The sequence below is a fragment of the Leptonychotes weddellii genome, chromosome 9 (assembly GCF_054177405.1).
Source record: "Leptonychotes weddellii isolate Sample4059 chromosome 9, ASM5417740v2, whole genome shotgun sequence".
Taxonomy (NCBI): Eukaryota; Metazoa; Chordata; class Mammalia; order Carnivora; family Phocidae; genus Leptonychotes; species Leptonychotes weddellii.
In genome coordinates, this window is record NC_138377.1 from 55967504 (window position 1) to 55989343 (window position 21840).

Below are 21840 nucleotides of genomic sequence, written 5' to 3' on the forward strand. Positions count from 1 at the left end.
TGTGTGTGTGTGTGTGAGTGTGTGTGTATCACATCTTCTTTATCTATTCATCCATTGATGGACACATATCTTGGCTATTGTAAATAATGCTTCAGTAAACATAGGGATGCATATATCTTTTCAAATTAGTGTTTTCATTTTCTTTGAATAGATACCTAGTAGTGGAATTCCTGGTTCATATGGTAGCTCTATTTTTAATTTTGGGGGGAACATCCATACTGTTTTCCACAATGGCTGCACCATTCCTACCCATAGTGTACAAAGGTTCCCTTTTTTCCACATCCTGACTAGGACTTGTTACTTGTTCTCTTTTTGATAATAGCCATTCTGACAGGTATAAGATGATATCTTATGGCTTTGAATTTCTAGAAACTTATCCTTTTTTTCTAGTTTGTCCAATTTGTTAGCATATCATTGTTCACAGTCATCTCTTGTCATCCTTTGCATTTCTGTGGTATCATTTGTAACTTCTCGAAAGAAATGAAATTTCTGATTTTATTTATTTGATCCCCCCACTCTTTTTTTCTTGGTGAGTTTAGCTAAAGGTTCATCAATTTTGTTTATCTTTTCAAAGAACAAGCTTTTAGTTTCATTGATGTTTTCTATTGTCTTTTTAGTCTCTATTTCATTTGTTTCTGCTCTGATCTGTATTTTCTTTCTTCTACTGACTTTGGGCTTCACTTGTTCTTCTATTTCTGGTTCCTTTAGGTGTGAGGTTAAATTGTTTATTTCAGGTTTCTCCTGGTTCTTCAGGTGGGGCCTGTGCTGCTATGAACTTCCCTCTCACAACCACTTTTGGGACATCCTGGAGATTTTGGTATGTTATACTTCTGTTTTCATTTGTCTCTAGGTATTTTTTTTTTAATTTCTCCTTTGATTTGTTTGTTGACCCCATAGTTGTTGTGTAACATGTTTAATCTCCATGTATTTGCAGTTTTCCCAGTTTACTTCTTGTAATTGATTTCTTTCTTTTTTTTTTTTAAGATTTTATTTATTTATTTATTTGAGAGAGAGAGAGAGAGAAACAGCATGAGAGGGGGGAAGGTCAGAGGGAGAAGCAGGCTCCCCGCTGAGCCGGGAGCCCGATGTGGGACTCGATCCCAGGACTCCGGGATCATGACCTGAGCCGAAGGCAGTCGCTTAACCGACTGAGCCACCCAGGTGCCCCTTGTAATCGATTTCTAATTTCATATCATTGTGATCAAAAAAGATGCTTGATATAATTTCAACCTCTTAATAATGAATTCTTGAGTTTATTAATACTTGTTTTGTGGCCTAACATGTGATCTACCCTGGAGAATGTTCCATGTACACTTGAGAAGAATGTGTATTCTGCTGCTTTGGGGTGGAATGTTCTGTATATTTATTAAGCCCATCTGGTCTAATGTGTCATATAAGCCTGATGTTTTCTTACTGATTTTCAGTCTGGATGACCTATCTTTTGATGTAAGTGGGGTGTTAAAATCCCCTACTATTATTGAATTGCTGTCAATTTTCCCCTTTTTGTCTGTTAATATTTGCTTCATATATTTGGTACTCCTATGTTGGGTGCATATATATTTATAAATGTTATATCTTCCTGCTGGATTGACCCCTTTGTCATTATGTAGTTCCCCCTTTGTCTTTTATTACAAAGTCTTTATTTTAAAGTTTATTTTGTCTTGGGATGCCTTGGTGGCTCAGTTGGTTAAGTGTCTGCCTTCAGGTCAGGTCATGATCCCAGGATCTTGGGATCGAGTCTCACATTGGGCTCCCTGCTCAGTGGGGAGTCTGCTTCTCCCTCTGCTTGCTTGTGTGTTCTCTCTCTCTCTGACAAATAAAATCTTTTAAAAAAAAGAATTTAAAGCTTATTTTGTCTGATAGGAGTATAGCGACACCAGCTTTCTTTTTGTGTCCATTTACACAGAATATCTTTTTCCGTCCCTTCACTTTCAGTTGGCCTGTGTCCTTACTTCTGAAGTAAGTTTCTTGTAGACAGTATAAAGATGTGTCTTGTTTTGTTTTTTTAATCTGTTCAGCCATTTCATGTCTTTAATTGGAGAATTTAGTCCATTTATGTTAAAGTAATTATTGATAAGTATGTACTTATTGCCATTTTGTTAATTGATTACTGGATGGTTTTTGTAATTCCTCTTTGTTCCGTTCTTCTTCTCTTGCTGTCTTCCCTTGTGGCTTAATGAATTTCCTTAGTGTTATGTTTAGATTCCTTTCTCATTTTCTTTCCAGTATTTACTCTAGGTTTTTGCTTTATAGTTATCATGAGGTTTATGTATATCATCTTGCATATATCACTGTGCATCTTAAGTTAATACCAACTTAAATTTGAACACATTCCAAAATCCTACATTTTTACCCCCCCTTCCCTGGTTTTATGTTTTTGGTGTCACTTTTTACAACTCTTTATTTAATCCCTTAACTAATTATTGTAGTTATAGTTAATTTTACTACTTTTGTCTTTTAGCCTTCTTAGTAGCTTTATAAGTGATTAATCCACTACCTTTACTATATATAACTTTCCCAGTGAGTTGTTACTTTTGTATATTGTTATTAATTAGTGTCATTTCTTTTCAACTTAAAGAAATCCCTTTATTATTTCTTGTAAGGCCAGCTTAGTAGTGATGAACTTCAGCTTTTGCTTGTCTGGAAGACTCTGAATCTTCACTGCAAATCTGAATGATAAACTTACCTTGTGAGTATTCTTGGTTGGAAGTTTTTTTCCTTTCAGCACTTTGAATATATCATGCTACTCCCTTCTGGCAAAGTTTCTGCTGGGAAATTTGCTGATAACCTTATGAGGTTTCCCTTGTATGTAACAATTCATTTATCTCTTGCTGCTTTTGAGATTCTCTCTTTATCTTTTGACATTTTAAATATAATGTGTCTTGGGGTGGCTGTCTTTGGGTTCATTTTATTTGGATCTCTTTGGATTTTCTGGACTTGGATGTCTGTTTTTTTTCACTAGGTGAGGGAAGTTTTCAGCCCTTATTTCTCCAAATAAGTTTTCTGTCTCTCTTTCTTCCTCTTCTGGGACCCCTATAATGTGAGTGTTATTCCATTGGATGTTGTCTCCGAGGTCCCTTAGTAATCTTCATTTTAAAAAATTCTTCTTTGTTTTTGCTGCTCTGTCTGGGTGAGTTCTATTGCTTTATCTTCAGCTCATTGTTCCATTCTTCTACTTTATCCAGTCTGCTGTTGAACCCAGCTAGTATATTTTCAGTTTAGTTATTGTATTCTTCAGCTCTGTGACTTCTATTTTCTATCTCTTTGTTGCAGTTCTCACTGTATTCATTCATTTTTCTCCCTAGTTCAGTGAACATCTTTATGAACATTATTTTGAATTCTTATCAGGTAGGTTACTCATCTCTATATCATTCAGGTTTTTTTCTGAGGCTTTGTCTTGTTCTTTTGTTTGGAACATATTTTTCTATTTCCTCATTTTGCTTGACTCCATGTGTGGGTTTCTGTGTATTAGTCAAAAACAGCTACCTCTTTCAGTCTTGAGGGAGTAGCCCTGTGTGGGTAATGATGCTGCTTCTTCAGTCTTGCCCTAGCTCTTGGTTTCTCTCAAACCTTTGTGATTGTCTAAATCACCTGATTTATTCTTGATATGCCCCCATTGTTGAGGCTGTGCCAAGACCTGTCAGTGATCCAAGGGGAGGAATCTCATTTATCACCTAGTTTCAGGCTGATTGAAAGACAGATCCTCAGGCAGCAGCTTTTAAAGTATACAAATATAAAAAAAAAATAATAAAGTATGCAAATATGTATAGTCTGCAGGGGCCACAGTCATAAATCCTGCTGACCTCCAGACCAGGAGATCTGGAGGTGTCCCCTGGGCAACAGTTGCAGTAATTGGCATTCCAGATGAGTGTAGCCCTTTCTGAGAAGTCTCGCTGAGCTGTAGGAAGGCCAATGGGGTATTTGAGGATGGTGTCTCCTTGTAGATGTTCCCTGGGAGCCCCTGCTTAGCCTCTAGATGTGTGGGAAATCTGAAGCCTGTCCCACAGGCTAGAAAGAGCCAGGCTAAGAAAATAGGCCGTTTTCTGGGACACCTGGGTGGCTCAGTCATTAAGCGTCTACCTTCGGCTCAGGTCATGATCCCAGGATCCTGGGATCGAGTCCCACATCGGGCTCCTTGCTCAGCGGGGAGCCTCCTTCTCCCTCTGCTTGCCACTCCCCTTGCTTGTGCTCTCTCTGACAAATAAATAAAATCTTAAAAAAAAAAAAAAAAAGAAAATAGGCCATTTTCATAGGAAGTCAGGTTGTGTTTCAGTCTGCTGTACGTAGAGTGCCTTGGTGTATATAACTGTATACTGGAGTATACTTCATAACTGTGCGTATAACTATATAACAGAACTACCTTTCTGATTGTTACAGTCCCATGGAGCTCTGGAGCACTAGCCCCTTTGGCCACCAGAGCCAAGCAATCAAGGGGCATCTTCTGTGTGGATTCTGTCTTTAGCAGGGCAGCTGGAGAGTGTTGGGGCTTCACTTGCTGGCTTTGGAAGTGCATCAGAAAAATGTTTTGACTGTGTGCCTGTGGGCTTCAGCAGGGCAGTGAGAGTGCCTTGTCCGTGTGTATGTGTGTGCTGGCTTTAGGCTGGCAGCAAGGGAATGCCCTGACTGCTCACACTCACCAGCCCCAGCTGGGGGGGTGGGCAGGAAAGTTTTGCAATGGCCCACGCTCCCCTATTTTAGCTAGGAGCCCGAGAACTCCATAACTTTTTTATTTTTATTATTTTTTTATAAGATTTTTATTTATTTATTTGACAGAGAGAGAGAGAGAGAGCACAAGCAGGGGGAGCAGCAGGCAGAGGGAGAAGCAGGCTCCCGGCTGAGCAAGGAGCCCAATGTGGGACCCGATCTCAGGACCCTGGGATCATGACCTGAGCCAAAGGCAGAAGCTTAACCAATGGAGCCACCCAGGTGCCCAAACTCCCATGACTTTTTGTGCTCACCTGCTTCAGCCAGGGAGCAGGGGAGCATTGCACTTTCCAGCCTCAGCAAGTGCCAGGACACTTGCCCCCCAGCCATCCCAGCAAGGTGGCCAAAGTGTGCCACATCTGAGCTTGTTTGTTGGTGCTAGCAGGCTATAATGGAAAGTGCAACAATGGTGCCTGCCAGCACCTCTGTCCTGGGGGAGCATCTCAACTATCTCTTGCCCTTCCAGCTGATGCCCCCTTCCCCCGCCAGTGAATCTTCCTCACATACAGTCTAGGCACTTTTCAAACTTTCCACTGGGTTTAAGGGCAAGCAAGACCACATGTGAGCCCTCCAAGGGGGGAATCTCAGTTTCCTATGGCTCTTTGGGACCCCCAGATATCAGGCCTATAGTTTTCCAAGCCAGACATTCTGGGAGGCTCATCTCTCTGGTGCAGATCCCAGGGGCTGGGTTGCCCACTGTGGGGTAGCAACTTCTTGCTCTTCTGGGACAAGTGCCTGTCCAATAAGATCTTTCCTTATTGTGTGTCACTGCACTGGGGGTGGGGTTTTTTGCAAGACAGTTTCTGCCTCTCTTACCATTATCAGTGTGGTCCTTTCATCCTTTGTTATGGAGAACAGTTTAATCTAGTTTTCAGGTCTTTTTCAGAGGGGAATGATTCGTATGTAGCTGTAGATTAGGTGTGTCAGTGGGAGGAGGTGAGTTTGGGATCTTCCTATGTTGCCGTCTTGGATCCCCTGCAGACAGGTCAGGCAGGCCCTTCTTCTTCTTTTTTTAAAAATGATTTTATTTTTAAGTAATCTCTACACCCACCATGGGGCTCAAGCTCACAACTCTGAGATCCAGAGTTGCATGCTCTACTGACTGAGCCAGCCAGGTGCCCCAGAGAGGCCCTTTTGATATTGGTTTTTTTCCAACCTTTTCTGGGGGGACTTGAGCAATAGCTATAGGCAATTTTCTCTACTAGCAAGCCCTGGTTATGACATTCCAATGCCATCTGTACCACCTGTTCCTGTTGCCAAAGTTTTTAATCTTCTTCCTTGCGACTCTTGCGTTGCTAAGACTTTGCTAACCTAAAGAGGTAAATACAAGGCAAAGAGCTCTAGGTTGGATCTTAGGAGACCTGTATTTTAGTCCTGGCTTTGGAGTAGTGTGACTAATCTTGACCAAATCACTTCATCTCCATGGACTTTCATCTCTTCTGAAGTACCCTAGAAGCTCTGAAATTCTACAAGTTCCAAGTAGGTATCTTGAATGTGCATCTCTATGAGGTCACATGCTCTCCTTCAACCCCCTGAACCAATCAAGCCCAGGATTTGGGGCTTACAGATAGAGGAACTGGAACTGCTATCACAGTCTTTGCACATGGCAGGCCTTCAATAAAAAAAATTTTAGGGGGTGAAACTTATACCTAGAGACATTGATAATACGATTGTTTTCAAGATCTTGGTGGAAAATAGTGCCAGATTATTTACTAGTATTGTTTTAATTTAAAAGAACATAATCTTGCCTATCGGGCGCCTGGGTGGCTCAGTCGTTAAGCGGCTGCCTTCGGCTCAGGTCATGATCCCGGGGTCCTGGGATCGAGTCCCACATCGGGCTCCCTGCTCAGCGGGAAGCCTGCTTCTCCCTCTCCCACTCCCCCTGCTTGTGTTCCTGCTCTTGCTGTCTCTGTCAAATAAATAAATAAAATCTTTAAAAAAAAAAGAACATAATCTTGCTTATGTAAAGCTTGGCTTTTAGAATTTGGGACTTGTTTAACATCGTCTCTGCATGTGTCCCTTTGCCATTTAACAGGCATTTCTTCATGCCTGTTGAGGACTGGTATCTTACAAGTAACCCTCATGCTCTGATACTGACCATGATTACCTCAAGCTGTAGCAACTGGAGGGATGCCAAGGGTCTGTGGTCTTCTGAGTTTGTTCTTTTTTTTTTTAAGGTGCCAAGCTATTGAAACCTTAAGCTCTCTCCCTTTGGGATAGTAGAAGGGAAAGAAAATAAGAAAAATCTGTGGGAATAGAGGAAGGCCAGGTCAAGTGTAAATGAAAATATATGCTGTGGCCCCCCAGTGGAGTGCGTCAGTTCCTAGGCTTTCTCCAAGTGGAAGCTGACCTTGGGTTTCCTGCTCTCATAACCATTTGACATTTGAGAGAACAAACAAAGGGCTTCATCAGGAAGAGTTTTAACCCTGTTAATGGCTACAAATCACTGGCCCTGGGGAACTGGGGTTCAGAGAGGTCCTCTGCTTCCCTCTTATTATTTTAGGGGAATCAACTTTCAAAGAGACTAATGCCCAGGCCCCCAGGATTTCCTGATGGTCTGGGAGGTTTCCAGGCCTTAAACTGGCCTGTTGCTTCCTGTCTTCAGCAAGATGACATCTCCCTAAAGGGAAAACATAGCTCAACTCCAAAAGAGATTTGGGACTTATAGAAGGAAGCAGTATGAAGTGGCCTAAATGGAAGGGTTTATTTTTATTTTATTTCATTTTTTATGACAAACACATGAAAAGAGAAAAAGGAAGCATTCTCAGTTGGCATCATGAAAATAGGCTAACATTTCCAGCAATTCTTTTAAGAAAAAGGCAGAGTGGATTTTTTTGGTGGTGGGTGGGATGGGGTAGATTGTGGTCATCACCTAACCTGAGGGTTGTAGCTGGAAGAAGAATCTTACTGATCTTCCTTGCTCCCGTCTTTACCTACCCCTTCTGCCAGTCCTATTTATTCATTTTTTCAACTTTAGCAGACATTTTGGTATCATTTATGCTTCATTAAATAAAACCTATTCATGTTGTGAGCTGGAGAAACAGAGGTCAAATCATCGCAGACTCTCTTGCCAGCCTGCCCGGAACCCTGTTAAGCAGCTCTCAGGCTAGAAAAGGCATCCTTGACCATGTTAATGGTTCTGACCTCTGAGTTCTAGTGTTTCACCAAAAAAATCCCTACAGTAAGAATGAAGGGATAGGAAGGCTGGTGCCTAAGGCTAAACTTTGACCCCGGAACAGAAAAAGAGAAAGGGTGGGATAATTCTGGGGAGGTGGGAGGATCTGTACACTACAGAGTCGAGATAAAAACAAGAAGAATTCATCATTTCCCTACTGACTAACAATTATTTGCAGTTCTGTGGTGTGTGGAATGAGACAGACCTGCGCCTGGAGGACAGACGGCAGATCTGCGGGAATTCAGCCCTGGCAGCCTGTGAGGGTGTGAAGATGAAGTCATGTAATATGGAGGTTTTATTTGCCTGCTGCTAGCAGGTGGTTAACTAGCTGTCTTGGGTCACAACGGGCCTCTTTTGGGAGCCCTGGAAATAGTTTTCCTCACCTCCAAAAGTCTAACAAAACCCACCAGGAAATCTTCCATATTAATCTTATCAGGAAGTCCTGGGAGTGATCTTCTCCAATTTGCCCAAGTGCTAGAGGGAATATTTATATCTCGTCTCCTACCAGCTTGAGTTAACATCACCTACAGGCCTTTCCCTTTGTTTATATTCTAGGCAAGTCATTCCATCACAGAATAAATTATAAGGTATTTCCAATAACTCGTCAGTGTTTTTTCAGATTGGAGGAGGTAGAGGGAGAGGAGGATTGAGAAAGACAAGGCTGACTAGAATGATAGCAGATAGTTTTGGTCAAGAGTTTTGAGGCATTTCTTTATTAAAGCTTTTATCTTTGTCACAAAGAAAAAAGAGCTAACTGGCTAGCAGCTAGAGTTGGGCCTCAGGGATAAATTTCTTTCCAGGGCTGTTTATGTCCAACCCTTCAGATACTACCAAGGCTATATGTAAGGCCTTCCACCACTTCAGCTCAGACCAGGCCTGAACCCAGCCCAATCCAGGCCTGGTACTACTTCCAAAGCCCCACTTCCATTAGAAGGTGAAGTCTTCTGCTTGTCTGCCCATTTCTGGTGTTCCTGGGGGCATATCCCATCCAGGGGTCCACCCACTGAGGCCTTTACCGTCAACTCCATTGGGAATGCCCAGACCAGATGATTACACCCGGTTTTGAATGTTTCCTCTGAGTTATAACACTCTTAAGTATGTTATATAATCTGTTGTCATTTAATATTTGCAACAACTTTGTGAGGTAGTTATTACTGTTAATCTGGTCTTACAGTTGAGGCTTACAGAGAGGTTAAGTGACTTTCCCACAGTCACACACTAAGATGAAGTGCTGGAACTTGAAAACGTGTCTAGCTGTTCTCAAATCCATGCCCTTAACCACCATGATGTATTGCTGGGTGTTTTTCTTGATTTCTTAAATTTATTCTACCTCCTATTAGAGGGTCACCCCTGACCCTGAACCCAAGACCATTTGGTTAGAGCTTTATCTAACTCTTGCCAACTCAAGAACCCAAGAAGAGGCCACCACCAGTGGCCAAGTACTCATTCAAACTAGACTGACCTCCATAGAATCATGATTTGTCCACATGACTGATGAGAAGAAATGATTATATCAACCCAGAAGCATCTGATGCCACCCTTTACCCACCAAATTAAACCTCTTGGGTAACACTGCTGGCCCAGCCAAATGCTCTACCACTGAGCTATCCCCTCTGCATTGCTGGCCCAGATCAGACCCAACTTCTTTAGATATTGTGAAAAAAGTTGGTCATCCTGAGGAAGCCAATGCTACAGCCAGGTGGATTCCCAGCCTTGCCCATTCCTAATGTACTTTCTCCCTAACCCTCTGCTGTGGAATACCTCACTGTAAAGCTCACATAGGTTATAGCAGACTAAACTTTGATCATTCAGAAACTCAGTTTATCAGCTCACTTGAAACATTTTTTTTTTCCAGAAAAAAAAATTACAAACAATAATGTCAGAAAAATTTTTGTCTTTTTCCCCTGTTATCTCTTCTTTTTCCAGGGCACCCCATCTCAGAACTAGAATTCAAAGTAAGCCAGACCAGTCATCAGAAGCCTGCTTGGCAAACCCAGAATTATAGCAAAGGACAGTGAATTGCCTTACATGATATTCCATTCAGACCCATTTCTGTTTTTTTTTTTTTAAAGATTTTATTTATTTATTTGAGACAGAGAGAATGAGAGAGACAGAGAGCACATGAGAGGGGGGAGGGTCAGAGGGAGAAGCAGGCTCCCCAGACCCATTTCTGACTTCTTATTCTTTTCAGTGAACAGAATCATCCTCCCTGCCAGCAAATCTGAAGACCTGGGTTCAAGTCCGGGCTCTGCTTTTTATTATCACTGTGGTCATTGACAAGGCGTTTAACCTCTTCACGCTCCTGTCTCATGGCCAGTAGAAGGGAAGTAATGATATCTTAAATATAATTCACAATGTTTAAATGAAGGTTATAGACAAGAATTCTCTGTATATATTCCTTTTCGTTATGTAGAGCTGTCAAGTTCATTTTTTAATTTGAAACCTTGAGAAACCATTTCCTTGCAAGTCACCAATCTCATCGTTCATCCCAAACTGCCACTTTTCTGGGAAAGGGTGTGATTGCTTCACAAACTTTAAAGTACACATTAATCTCCCGGGTGGGCCTGGGTTTCCAAATTTCTAACATGTGATATAGATGCTGCTGGCTATACTTCATGGTGAAATTTGATGTTTTTGGCAGGTTTCTTTGCAGACACTTAAGAGACCACGTATTTAAAGATCAGCATGGGGTGCCCGGGGGGTGCAGTCAGTTGAGTCACCAACTCTTGGTTTCCGTTCAGGTCATGATCTTAGGGTGGTGAGATTGAGCCCCACATCAGGCTCCATGCTGAGCGTGGAGTCTGCTTAAGACTCTGTGACCCTCCCTGCTGCTTTCTCTCTCTCTCAAATAAATAAATAAATAAATAAATAAATAAATCTATCTTAAAAAAAAGAAAGATTAGCATGACTTCTAGAGAGCCAAATCACGGGGCGCCTGGGTTGCTCAGTCAGGTAAGCGTCTGCTTTCAGCTCAGGTCATGATCCCAGGGTCCTGGGATTGAGCCCGGCGTTGGGCTCCCTGCTCAGTGGGGAGCCTGCTTCTCCCTCTCCCTCTGCCCCCGCCCCCACTCATGCTCTCGCTCTCTATCTCAAATAAATAAATAAAATCTTTAAAAAAAAAAAAAGCCAAATGCCAAAGTCACTTTGTGTGTTCATCATAGGTGACTATTCAGCATTGTTGAACTTCCATTTTCTTTCTTTTTCTTTGCTTTTCATGGCTTTACTCTCTTAATTCTCCTCCTACATTTCTTTTCTTTCTTTCTTTTTTAAAATATTTTATTTATTTATTTGTCAGAGAGAGAGAGGGAGCATGAGCAGGGGGAAGGGGCAGAGGGAGAGGGAGAAGCAGACTCCCCACTGAGCAGGGAGCCCAATGTGGAACTTGATCCCAGGACCCTGGGATCATGACGTGAGCCGAAGGCAGATGCTTAAATGACTGAGTCACCCAGGCATCCTTCTCCTCCTACATTTCTGACTGTTCCTCCTTAGTCTCCCCATAAATTCCCCTTGATTTATCCTTTAATGTTGGTGTCTCCTTGGGTTCCATTATTTGCCTTCTGATTATTTTATTCTCTGTGGATGATCTCAAGATTTGATTCCTATATGAACTCTCTTTTTCCTACCTAGGCTGACTAAATGGACCTTTCCCCTACACTCCTATTATGTCCTTTTGTAAGATTTATTTTAGCACATGATAGTTTTATTTTACTGCGTTATTGTGCAATTATTTTTTTTATGGTCTACACTTACAGAGCAGAGTTCAGCTTTCATCGTTGCATCCTTTGTGCCTAGAATAGTGCTCAGATTCTATAAATGTTTGAGTAATGAACAAAGGCAAACCTAGAGTTTGGGACAGACATCAGAAACAGCCATCTAAGCAGGCCAGATGGCAAATGTTAGTATTTGGACACCCTGTGGAAACACAAAGCACATTTAAATTTTGTTGCGTATCCGTGTATGTGTGTAAATTACCTTTCTGGATAGTCTCAAGATACCAATAGCATCTGGGGAAGACACCTGAGCCATGTTTCCCCTGTAAATTATTTCTGGGCTCCTTTTTCAGACTTAAGCAATAGGCTGTCAAAATTGTCAAAAAGAGGAAGCATGTTTCTTATGGGCAAAATTATTTATCATGCTTTTCTATTGTAATAAACAAAGCGAGCTCCTTCAGAGAAGGAAGGTTGTAGTCTTGCCAAAATTGTGGTTTCCAAGAAAAGTTTTACCACACTCGATCTTAAAGAGGACTCAGAAGATCAGATAAATGACCGCCAGCAGGTGAGATGTCCTTAGCTCAGATCTCCATGGATTTGGATTCAATTCAATCCAACAAACAACATTCAGTAGACATTTCCTTTGCATCAGGCTTGTACTAGGTTAGAGATAGAAAGATAAAAAAGACATGGCCCCTGTCCTCAGAGAGCTCATAGTCCAGTTAAGGCAATAGATATTTAAATAAATATCAATGACTCAATGTGAAGATTATTTAATAAATATATACAAAGTTCTATGGATCAGAGAGGACAGAATAATTGGAAATACAGAATAAAATGATATTTTGGGAAGGTTCTCCATCCCCAAATGCATATTATTTCTTGAACCACCCATCAAAAATCAAATTGCAAGTATTACCCACCCCATTCATGTACACAAATCAGATTAAAGTGAATATTTTTAGTGCCTATGATGTGTCTACCATGCCCTCAAGAAGGTTTTGATATAGGGTTCTACATATAAATAAGATTTAATAGAATGGAAAATGACAAGGTCATCAGAGATGCAAGCAATGTGTGATGGGGATACAGAAGGAGCAGCTCTAAAATCTGACTGGGAGGCTTCCATACTGTATTTTGGATGTTTCAGTCTACGCCTCCCTGTAGTGGCTGTGGGCTTTGCACCTATGTTTGTAGGGGATTCTGGATCTCTTTGTCAACTTTATAGAACCAAGGGCCTTAGGGGAGATGGCACAGTGGTTCTGTCATGAAATTTTCCTGGGAGTCTAGAATTGAGAACAGCTGAATGGTAGCTTTGTTGCTGGGCAGACACAAAGGTGCAGCCATGTTTGGATTCTGAGAGCAGATAAGTAAAGCAAAGTAGGAGAGAGGAGGGGGAAAGAGAAAGGAGAGGAAGGAAGAGAGAGAAAGAGAGAGAGAGAAAGGGAGGGAGGAAGAGGAGGAGAAGAAAGAATGAAGAGGAGCAGAGGAAGAGGAGGAGAAGTAAAGGGAAGAAAAGACGGGGGGAAAAAGCATAGGAAGGTAGAGGGAAAGGAAGCGTAGCAGGGACAAATGAACAGACACACAGAGATGAGTAAGGGATGGGTGTGTTGTTGAGAAGTCTTTGGTTGCAAGTTCCTGAATTCCAGTTGAGCTTGTTAAACTGAAAATAAGCCTTTATCATGAGGAGCCAGGCTGCCGGGATGTCACAGAATCAAGGGCAGAAATGTAACTGCATCTCAGGAATAGATTGGAACTAGAAACTGAAAAGCTGTCAGGACCTGGCCATTCTCACTGCATTTTGGCTTTGTCATCCTTTTCTGTTTGCAGACTGGCCTTCTCTGCTACTTGGTCTATGTTGCAGGTACAAGATGGCCGCCCTATGACTTCCAGTTTTATATCTTCCTTGGTCAAGACAGCAGGCCCCACTGAGTTAGAATCTAACTTTTAGTCTTATTTCCAAATTCTAATTGCCCCAGAGGGTACCAAGTGTCTCTTTCTCGTCCAATACCTGTGACCTTGGAGTGGGAGCAGGTCATGGGGCTTGTATATGGCTGTTGGGGGACCACTTCTGGGTGAAGAGTGTAACAGAAATGTCGGCCTTAACCAGGAAGCCACCTTCAAAGGTTTATGCTCTAACAAGAGGACCACATCTCAGGAGAGAGCTGACTTTCCAGCTCTCATTAGCATTTCCTTTGTGAAAGCCTTTCCATTCTTTTGGAAAGATCTGGATTCTTTATATAAATCCCACTTTACTTGTTAGCTTGAGTGTTTCTGGCAACAGAAGGGCCTTCACTAAAACTTCACCCAGCAGAGGAGGGGGTGAAAGAAGGTACTCCAAGTTCAGGCAACAGCATTAATAAAGGCGCAGGTGTGAGAAAGTTCATGGTTAATTGGGAAGAATTCTCCAAATGGACACTGCAGCAGAGGGTATCTGAAGGGATGGTGTGGAAAATGAGGCCGGAAAGCTGGTTTGGAAACTAGTCATGTCAACCTTAGAAACTCCCCCTCTTGGTAATTTGGAGTAGGCAGTGGAAGCCTGGTTGGATTTTGAATTGCAGAATAATGGTGTTTGCCGAGGGTAGTGTGACTGTCTTCTGAGAGAGTGATAAGCACCTTGTTGGTGCCAGAAGTTTGGTGGTGGTTAGGCCGTAACTGCAGAGTTACATGGTGGATAAAATTCCGCTTTTAACTCAAGTGGAAGTGTACCCTAAATACATCACAGAGGCCTCGTTTGCCGGCTCTTTGCCAATGTGAACTGGGCGACTATAGCAGATGCTGTTGGTGCCCCACCCAGACTCCCTTTACGTGCTGGTGTATGCATCCTCCGGCTGCCGCAAGTGCTGTAGCCAAGGGCTTACATCTGTGGCCTCCCTGGGAGGCACCTCATTTGGAGACACATGGAAGTTTCCAGTGCTTGACCCCCATGGCCAGTGACTGAATGATTTAAGGGGGTACAACAGGCTGGCCTCTTTGTCTCAAGGAGGGACAATTCTGCTGTAGGATGTATCCTCTGGAGTCTCGTGGATCGGGCCAAGCTGCGTGTTACCTGAGAGCACATCCTCGCTCAGCATTTTCCTTCTTCCTCTCCTGCTTCCCTGGCTAGCTTGCAGGTTTCTCCTGGAGAGCCTGCCCTCAGCAGATCGCGGGCACCCAAATCCCTTTCTCAAGGCTGTGCTTCAAGGAAATCTTCCCTAAGATGGTACCATTTATTTCAATAGATACCGAAAGTTACAGAGGTTGCGGTGCTTCCACTTCTATGAGCATCGTGGTCAAAGCTCAGATTCTGGGATAAGCCCCCTCTGCATTCATGTCTTGGCCATGACACCTAATAGCTTCTGGTCTTGGCAGATTGCTCAGTCTCAGTATCCTAATTTGCGAGATCTAAATGGGATAATACTAGTCCTCCAGGTTGATGTGAGGATTAGATGAGATAATACACGGGAGGCGTTCAGCCCAGCGCTCACGCCAAGTAAGGAGCTCGTTAGCTACTATTGTTATGACTTCCGGTTTTCTCTTTGACAGACATACTGCACGTAGTTACACAGGCTGTGCGCTGCACCGGGGGCCATATCTAAGGGGGAGACGTATGTACTTATTATGGCAGTGGTTTTGACAGGTGAACGGAAATGTCTTAGGGAAGGGACCCCTTTTCCTAACTCTTACGGAGGTGCCGAATGTGTTAGCAGCAGACGGGCCTGAGGCGCAGTTCGGATTTCTTCTTTTGTTCCCTCAGTCAGTTTGAGGTTGTGGCCCCCAGCTTAGCCTTGACTATGTGGATGCACGCGAGCAAGCTGGCATAGTCCTTCCCTTTTTGCCTGTTCTAGAACTCAGTGACAAGCAATGGCTAGATTTTCATTAACCACACAGCTCAGCAACAGCTGCTTCTACTCCGATGGCCTGTTAGCTGAGTCATCTGCGGCTCTGTGCTATGCCCTCTAAGGAGGGTGATGCCCGAACTACAGAAGAAGGTGTGGAGGTACCTATCAGGGGGGATGAGTGAGAGGGAAGCCGGGGTGGGGCAGCTGACAAGGGTAGGTCTGACTGTCTAACACACTGTTGTTCATTCACACTGGGCCCTGAGGTAGAAAAACATCAGGCAATGACGCTGTCAGAGTTAGCATGAGGTGACCAAAAATACCCAGATGCTTTTCCTGCCAAGAGATTTTCACAGAAAGAAGCGCTTTGCTGTAGAAAGTTCTGCTTCCACCTCCCACCCTTTCCTCAAGGTGCTAACCAGGCAGATATGTTCTCACCTCTCTGGCCGTTGTTTGTCACCTCAATTGGGGGGAGTGATAGTAGTCCTCTTTTCTACTTCACAGAAGTGACAGTGACTGAGTAAATGCCTTATTTTCAGCCAAAATTGGTCATTCTCCAGGAATAGCTTTCCACTTTGTCACTGGATTCAGTCCCCGAGACCTGGTGCTGGCGTGAGAGGCTGAATTGCCCCCATTTGATGGAAGCTGTGGGGTGGGGAGACACTGTGGAGAGGCATTCTGACCACATTTCTATGGTACAAGCTGGTGCAAGCCAGGAAGGAGAGAACCAGGTTGTAGGGAGAATGTTGACTGATCTAGCTGGTGAATGCTTTGTATGTGGGAAAATGTGCCTTTTCTTAAAAGAAATCAGATAATGGAGAGTACCATAGAGTGTTACTGTATCTGGAACACACAGAGAAGCCTTTCCCTTTTGAAGGAGCCCGTCACCCCACACTCTAGTACACTGGAGAGCTGTTCACCTCCTGCGTCCCTTCTGGGCCACAGTCCCTTCTGGCCAGCCAGCCTTTCCACAGCACCTGCAGGAAACCAGTAAAATGAACAAATCCCTGGGTAACCACAGCTCAGAGACTTCAGATCTTGACTGGCAAATTTGTATGTGGTGGGGGTCCTATCTTGGATAACATATGAGAACATTTGGCTTTACTTCTGAACTGTTGCTTCTGAAGGGGCAGAATCATGGTGAGCTATGCATTTCCAGGGACCCAGTCAGAGAACTCAAAGAATTCCAGTTGTATCAGTCACTCGCTCCTATAATCTTGGATAACCACCTCACACTTGGTGAACCCCGCTCTTCAGGGGAAAGCAGCTGGGTTTCCCAAGTGGGGCAGGACAAAATCTTCATCTTTGTTTCCTTATGTGGGGCAGGAGGGGACAGGGTATCTTCCTCCTCATTGCTCCTGTGGGATAGAACATATGCTTGTCCATCAGCATCATCAAATTTGGATGGAAGTCACCTGGAACATGGCTGCAGTGCCCAAGGCAGGAAGCCATTTGGTTCCAGGGTAGTCAGGACGCCTTGTCCCTCAGTCTGGATCACTTCCTTCACAGAACTTGGATTCGTGTGCCCTCTTGAAAGAAGAAAGCTTATTTTGGCCTTTGGATCCACGCTGTGCGACTTAGGACTCCTTCTAAGTGGCTGCCACATAGAGTGGAAACAGAGCCATAATTGAGAGGTGGCTGGGGAGAGCCCGGTCTTCCTCAGGCTTGCTCACCAACTTGCTAAGTGCAGGAGGGCAACGATTTCACAAACGGAGCTGGAATTGGGAAAGCTTTTTCCTTCCTTCATATATAAGTCTTTTTATGTCAGAGGTTAAGGTAAGCAGACTGTCCCTTGGGACCGAAGTCCAGGTTCTGCTGCGGAGAGGGGAAAAGAGTCAAACCTACTTGGAATAAGTTCACTGGGATAGAACTGTATTCTACTTTGAGCCAAAACCCTGTGAAATCTCATGGGCCATGAAGTCCAATTAAAACAGAGCTGGGCACAGTAAGAGGCTAACAGGCATGCATAATTGTGAGAACCAGGATCTTAGTGGGGAAAGAAAAAAAAAAAAAAGCCAAGGAGAAGCCAAGGCCAATTATCAGAACTGCTAATTTTTACCAACCTAATCATTAATGAATACCATGTTTCTGAAAAGAATGTTAAGAGAATAATTGTACTTCAAGGGCTTGAAAACTGCTAAACTCTGAAGTTGTACAATTTGTGCAAATTAATATGATAAAAAGAGACAATTAAGGTTTATAATTAACAGATAAATACAAATGATCTGGTGAAGACAATCTAAGTTTCTGCTCTGTCTTATGAAGCAGTGTAATTGATTTTTATAAATGCTAATTTACAGTACATGCTCTGTTAACCATTAACACAGGGACGGGAACGTGGAATAAATGGAAGTCAAGGAGGGGTGTGAGCCAAGGAATTAACAGACTACATCTAGCCAGGGAGAAGATATAGAAAAATATGCCAAATGTTGGAATGTGACTTCAAAAGGGGAAAGACACCACCCAATAACAATCTTCCCCCAACTGGGGCAAAAAAAAAAAAAAAAAGAGTCCCTCAATGGTCTATGTAAATGCAATGAAGTTTTTCTCTCTTGTTCCTCCACCTTTCAAAACTGGATTTTCCTGAAGTTCTGAGGCCATGAGTGAAGCCATCTGACTCAAAGTATAGGCCATGTTGTGTAAAGAAAATGCACCTCACTGGGGAGAAGTTTTCCAGACAAGGGCAGCTGAGGTGTCCTAAGGGATGTCCGTGTCACTTCTGATCAGGAGCAGACTACCATTGGCAATGGGCCGCTGTGGACGGAGAACACCCACGATGGCTCATATGGGATCTGCAAACCGGATGTCACCAAGGGTCCATGTTCCAGACAGCCGGCAGTCTGGGATGGAGCTGCCCCTGACAGGGGCAACTCAGACAGAGTTTGCTCCAGCGTCAGCACGAGCGGGATTTAGCTACACAAGGCCGGCAAACAAGGCTCCTGAGCCAGGCCAAGGAGGCCAGACACTTCATAGCCAAAATGTTCCTTTCCTAATGGGGAAGGAAAGGGATGGCTCTGGATGTCCCTGTCAGGCTAGACGTCTCCTGAGGACAGGAACTGTGTACCTTTGTATTCTTGGTGCTTGCTACAATGTTCTTTCTATGATCAGAACTTGAAAGAGATTGGTTTCTAATAATGACAACAGAGGCCTGGTAATTATTATTCTTTATAAAAGAAATCCTGAAGGTACGACTTTTTATTTTGACAGTGTGAAATCCTAGGTATTTTTGCCGAACTCTGATGAACACTCTGCCTCTGAGTTTTCAAGCTGAAATCAGTAAGAGAAAAAAAGAAACTGGATAAAGAGACTATCAGAGGATGTCTGGGGAGGAGCATCATCATTCTAAGTCTCAGGCTGGTAAAGTCTATATATTTTACACTTCTGGTATATCTCAGTTGGCACTAGCCACATTTCAAGAAATCATGCCAGATGTGGTTGATAGCTAATGTACAATGCAGAGAAAGAGAGAGAAAGAGAAGGAAAAAGAAATCATCTTAAATATATCTTCCAAAGTTGTATTGATTTTTATTCTAATCATAAATCATACAAGGGTTATGGTGGAGATGAACTTGTAGCTAAGTCATTATGTATAATATAAAGTCTAAATGATACAAAGATGATAAGGCTGAACAAGTATATCTCACCAATAATAGTTTCATTGGATCTACTACTATTAAGTTAAAAAAGAAACTTGCTGAGCAGATCCTAAGGAAATAGTATGTTCATCTTGAGTCATTACCCAAAGGCTGGATTCAGAATATATAACCATATTGGTGGAGTGTTGATCACAACTATACTTTTCTACTTTCATAAAGTCTTTTGGGCCATTTGGCTTAGTACAATATGGCTTCAATCTATCACGTATGTGCCAGATACATAAGGGGCAATAGCCCTTCCCTCTCTTCCCCTCCCCTCCCTCCCCTCCTTTCCCCTCCCCTCCATTCCCTCCCTCCCTCCCTCTCTTTCTTTCTTTCTTTCTTTCTTTCTTTCTTTCTTTCTTTCTTTCTTCCTACCTTCTTTCCTTCCTTCCTTCCTTTCCTTTCCTTTCTTCCTTCCTTCCTTCCTTCCTTCCTCTCTCTCTCTTTCTTTCTTTCTTTCTTTTCTTCTTTCCTCCTTTCCTTTCTTCTTGTAGTCTCCATGCCCAGTGTGGAGCCCAGCACAGGGGTTGAACTCACAACCCTGAGATCAAGACCTGAGCTGAGATCAAGAGTCAGATGCATAACTGACTGAGCCATTCAGGTGCCCCATGGCAATGCTTCTTTTCAAGAGATCTTGGCTGCCTTGTGGTTTACCCATGGCATATGTCTTATGGCAGCCACCAGGAGGTGATCTGAACGTCTCGGGGCCTGGGCACTCCACCCATCATACGTGGAGGAATAAGTTAGAGCCACAGTAGAAGATCATGCATCTTAGAAAGAGAATGCTCTTATGGACAGATGCAAAACAACCTTCAAGTAAATTAAATGAAAAGATCAAGTGCAGAACAGTGTATATAGTATGTTAGCAAATGTGTAAAAAGGAAAAAAATGTGAATTGGTTGTATATGCACAGACTATCTCTGGAAGGACAGAAAACAGGTAATGTTTATTGCCTTCAAGGAAAGGAGAGGGGGGAGACTGGAAGACGAGGAGGGGGAAGAATTTTCCCCTTTAATATTGGTCCCTTTAGAATTTGGTACCATGTGATCTATTATATTTAATATATGTATATTTCTTTTCAAATTTTACGCCATGTAAATATACACAAAAATTAATAATGTGGACATTTTTAAAATAGCAAAATTTGAAACAAACCAAACCATAATAAAAGCCATGTGCTAGTGAGAGTTACTATGTCCTGTCTTGGAGTTGAAAGTGGAGTGTATAACTAAATGATCAACCAGACCCAAGAGCAAAGAGGGAAGTTACTAATACTGAGGAGAAGTACTCCATGAATATTATTTTAAAAAGTAGACTAATGATTATAATTCAACAATCACTTCCTGAGTGCCTAGTTTGTGCAAGTCATTGGGCAAGCCAACGTGTCCATATTGTCCCTCATGGAGCTCTATTGAGTGGATGCATCTGTAGGGTGAGTGGTGCTGCTTTTTATGACAAAGTTAGAGCCAAAGGAGATGGACAGGTAGCTTTATTGTTTCTGAGATGGAAGTAGCTTTAATCTTCTAGTTTAGAGAAGGCATTTTCAAGAGCGCTTTTCTCTGATCGAGATGCAAAGAAGCATCTCCCTGGTAAAATATGTGACAACAAAAAGACATAATGTCGACACAGCCGTATCAGCATGAGACATCGAACCTGGTGATAAAATGCATGCTTTTGTAAAATAAGGGGGTGTGGATGTTGCATTGCACCTCACTGAGCCGTCGTCTCTTGTAAAGTATACAATGGAGTTGAGACTCCCAATCTCAGGTCTTGGGGACAAGATCACATCTCTGGAAATCCAGTAGAATAGATTCTTTCAGCAAAGATGTGCTGTAGCTCCCACATGCTGGGCTCAGAGAGAAGCCCCGAGGAGACACAGAGATAAGCCTAGCAAGGGCCCTGGCCACAAGGAGCTGATCGTGTGCCCAGGATGATAAACATGTTCCAGAAAGCCACGGAAGTACAGGAGAGAGGGGAAGGAGGAGGCTTCAAGAAGTAGGGAGGAGCAGGGTGTTGAATAAGTAGAATTTTTCCTGGGAAAGGAGCAAAGAAAAGTTACTTTAGGCAGAGTGTTATGTAAAAAAGGGCAGGGACATGAAGTGGCAGACCTGTTTGAGGAAAGGGGGCTGGAGTTTGTCCTAGATGTCCAGGATGCTGGACAGCAGAGAAGGGAGGTGAGGCTGTGGCAGGCGAGGGGGCTTGTGAAGGGTCACAATGCTGCTGAAGAGTTTGGACTTCTTCTCTAAGCAATGAGGAGCTATGGAGGATATAAAGGGCAGGGGGGAGGTGGTGCAGAGGCCCGAGGTGGAGCCAGGGTGCCAGACAGAACCCCGAGGAGGGAGGAGGTTGTGCCAGGAGCCAGAGGAACAGGAGGAGGGAGAGGATCCAACAGATTTTAGAGCAGGCGCTTTGGAGACTGATGACTGACTGAATGGATGGGTCAAGGGAAATGATGAGCCCCGATCTGATAGACTTTAGGATAATCCACAAATCAAATTACATACTCTTTTGCTAACAGAGAATGAAATTACACTTTTTTTTTTGCTAACACAGAATGAATTAATAATGGCCTTGAACATCCATATTATGAAAGAGCTGTACTTTACTTAATTTTGAAGTGTTTTTAGAATCATTTAGTTTGACACTGTATTGGAAATCACTCGATCCATAACTTACTTTGAAACAAATAAGATGCCTTGTTTAAATGTCCACCCGAATCCCAGCTTGAGGCTCTCACAAATGTTAGTTACTTCCCAAATGTCACCAGTAACAGGTACATACAGAGAGGTGATGGA

The 21840-nt window shown here is 43.0% G+C and overlaps 1 protein-coding gene across 5 annotated transcripts in view; it reads left to right on the forward strand.

The window, feature by feature from the left end:
• The window catches only part of SPTSSA (serine palmitoyltransferase small subunit A), a 975882-nt gene that overhangs the window by 204104 nt on the left and 749938 nt on the right, over positions 1-21840 (forward strand). Inside the window, exon 3 of one of the 5 annotated variants that reach the window (XR_014148520.1) lies at positions 18615-18725. The exons of 3 other annotated variants lie outside the window; for them this stretch is intronic. The gene's annotated coding sequence lies outside the window, so the exon portion shown is untranslated. Of the gene's footprint in view, positions 1-734; positions 917-18614; positions 18726-21840 lie in introns of those variants that run through there. One more of the 5 variants, XR_014148523.1, reaches the window with a different exon arrangement.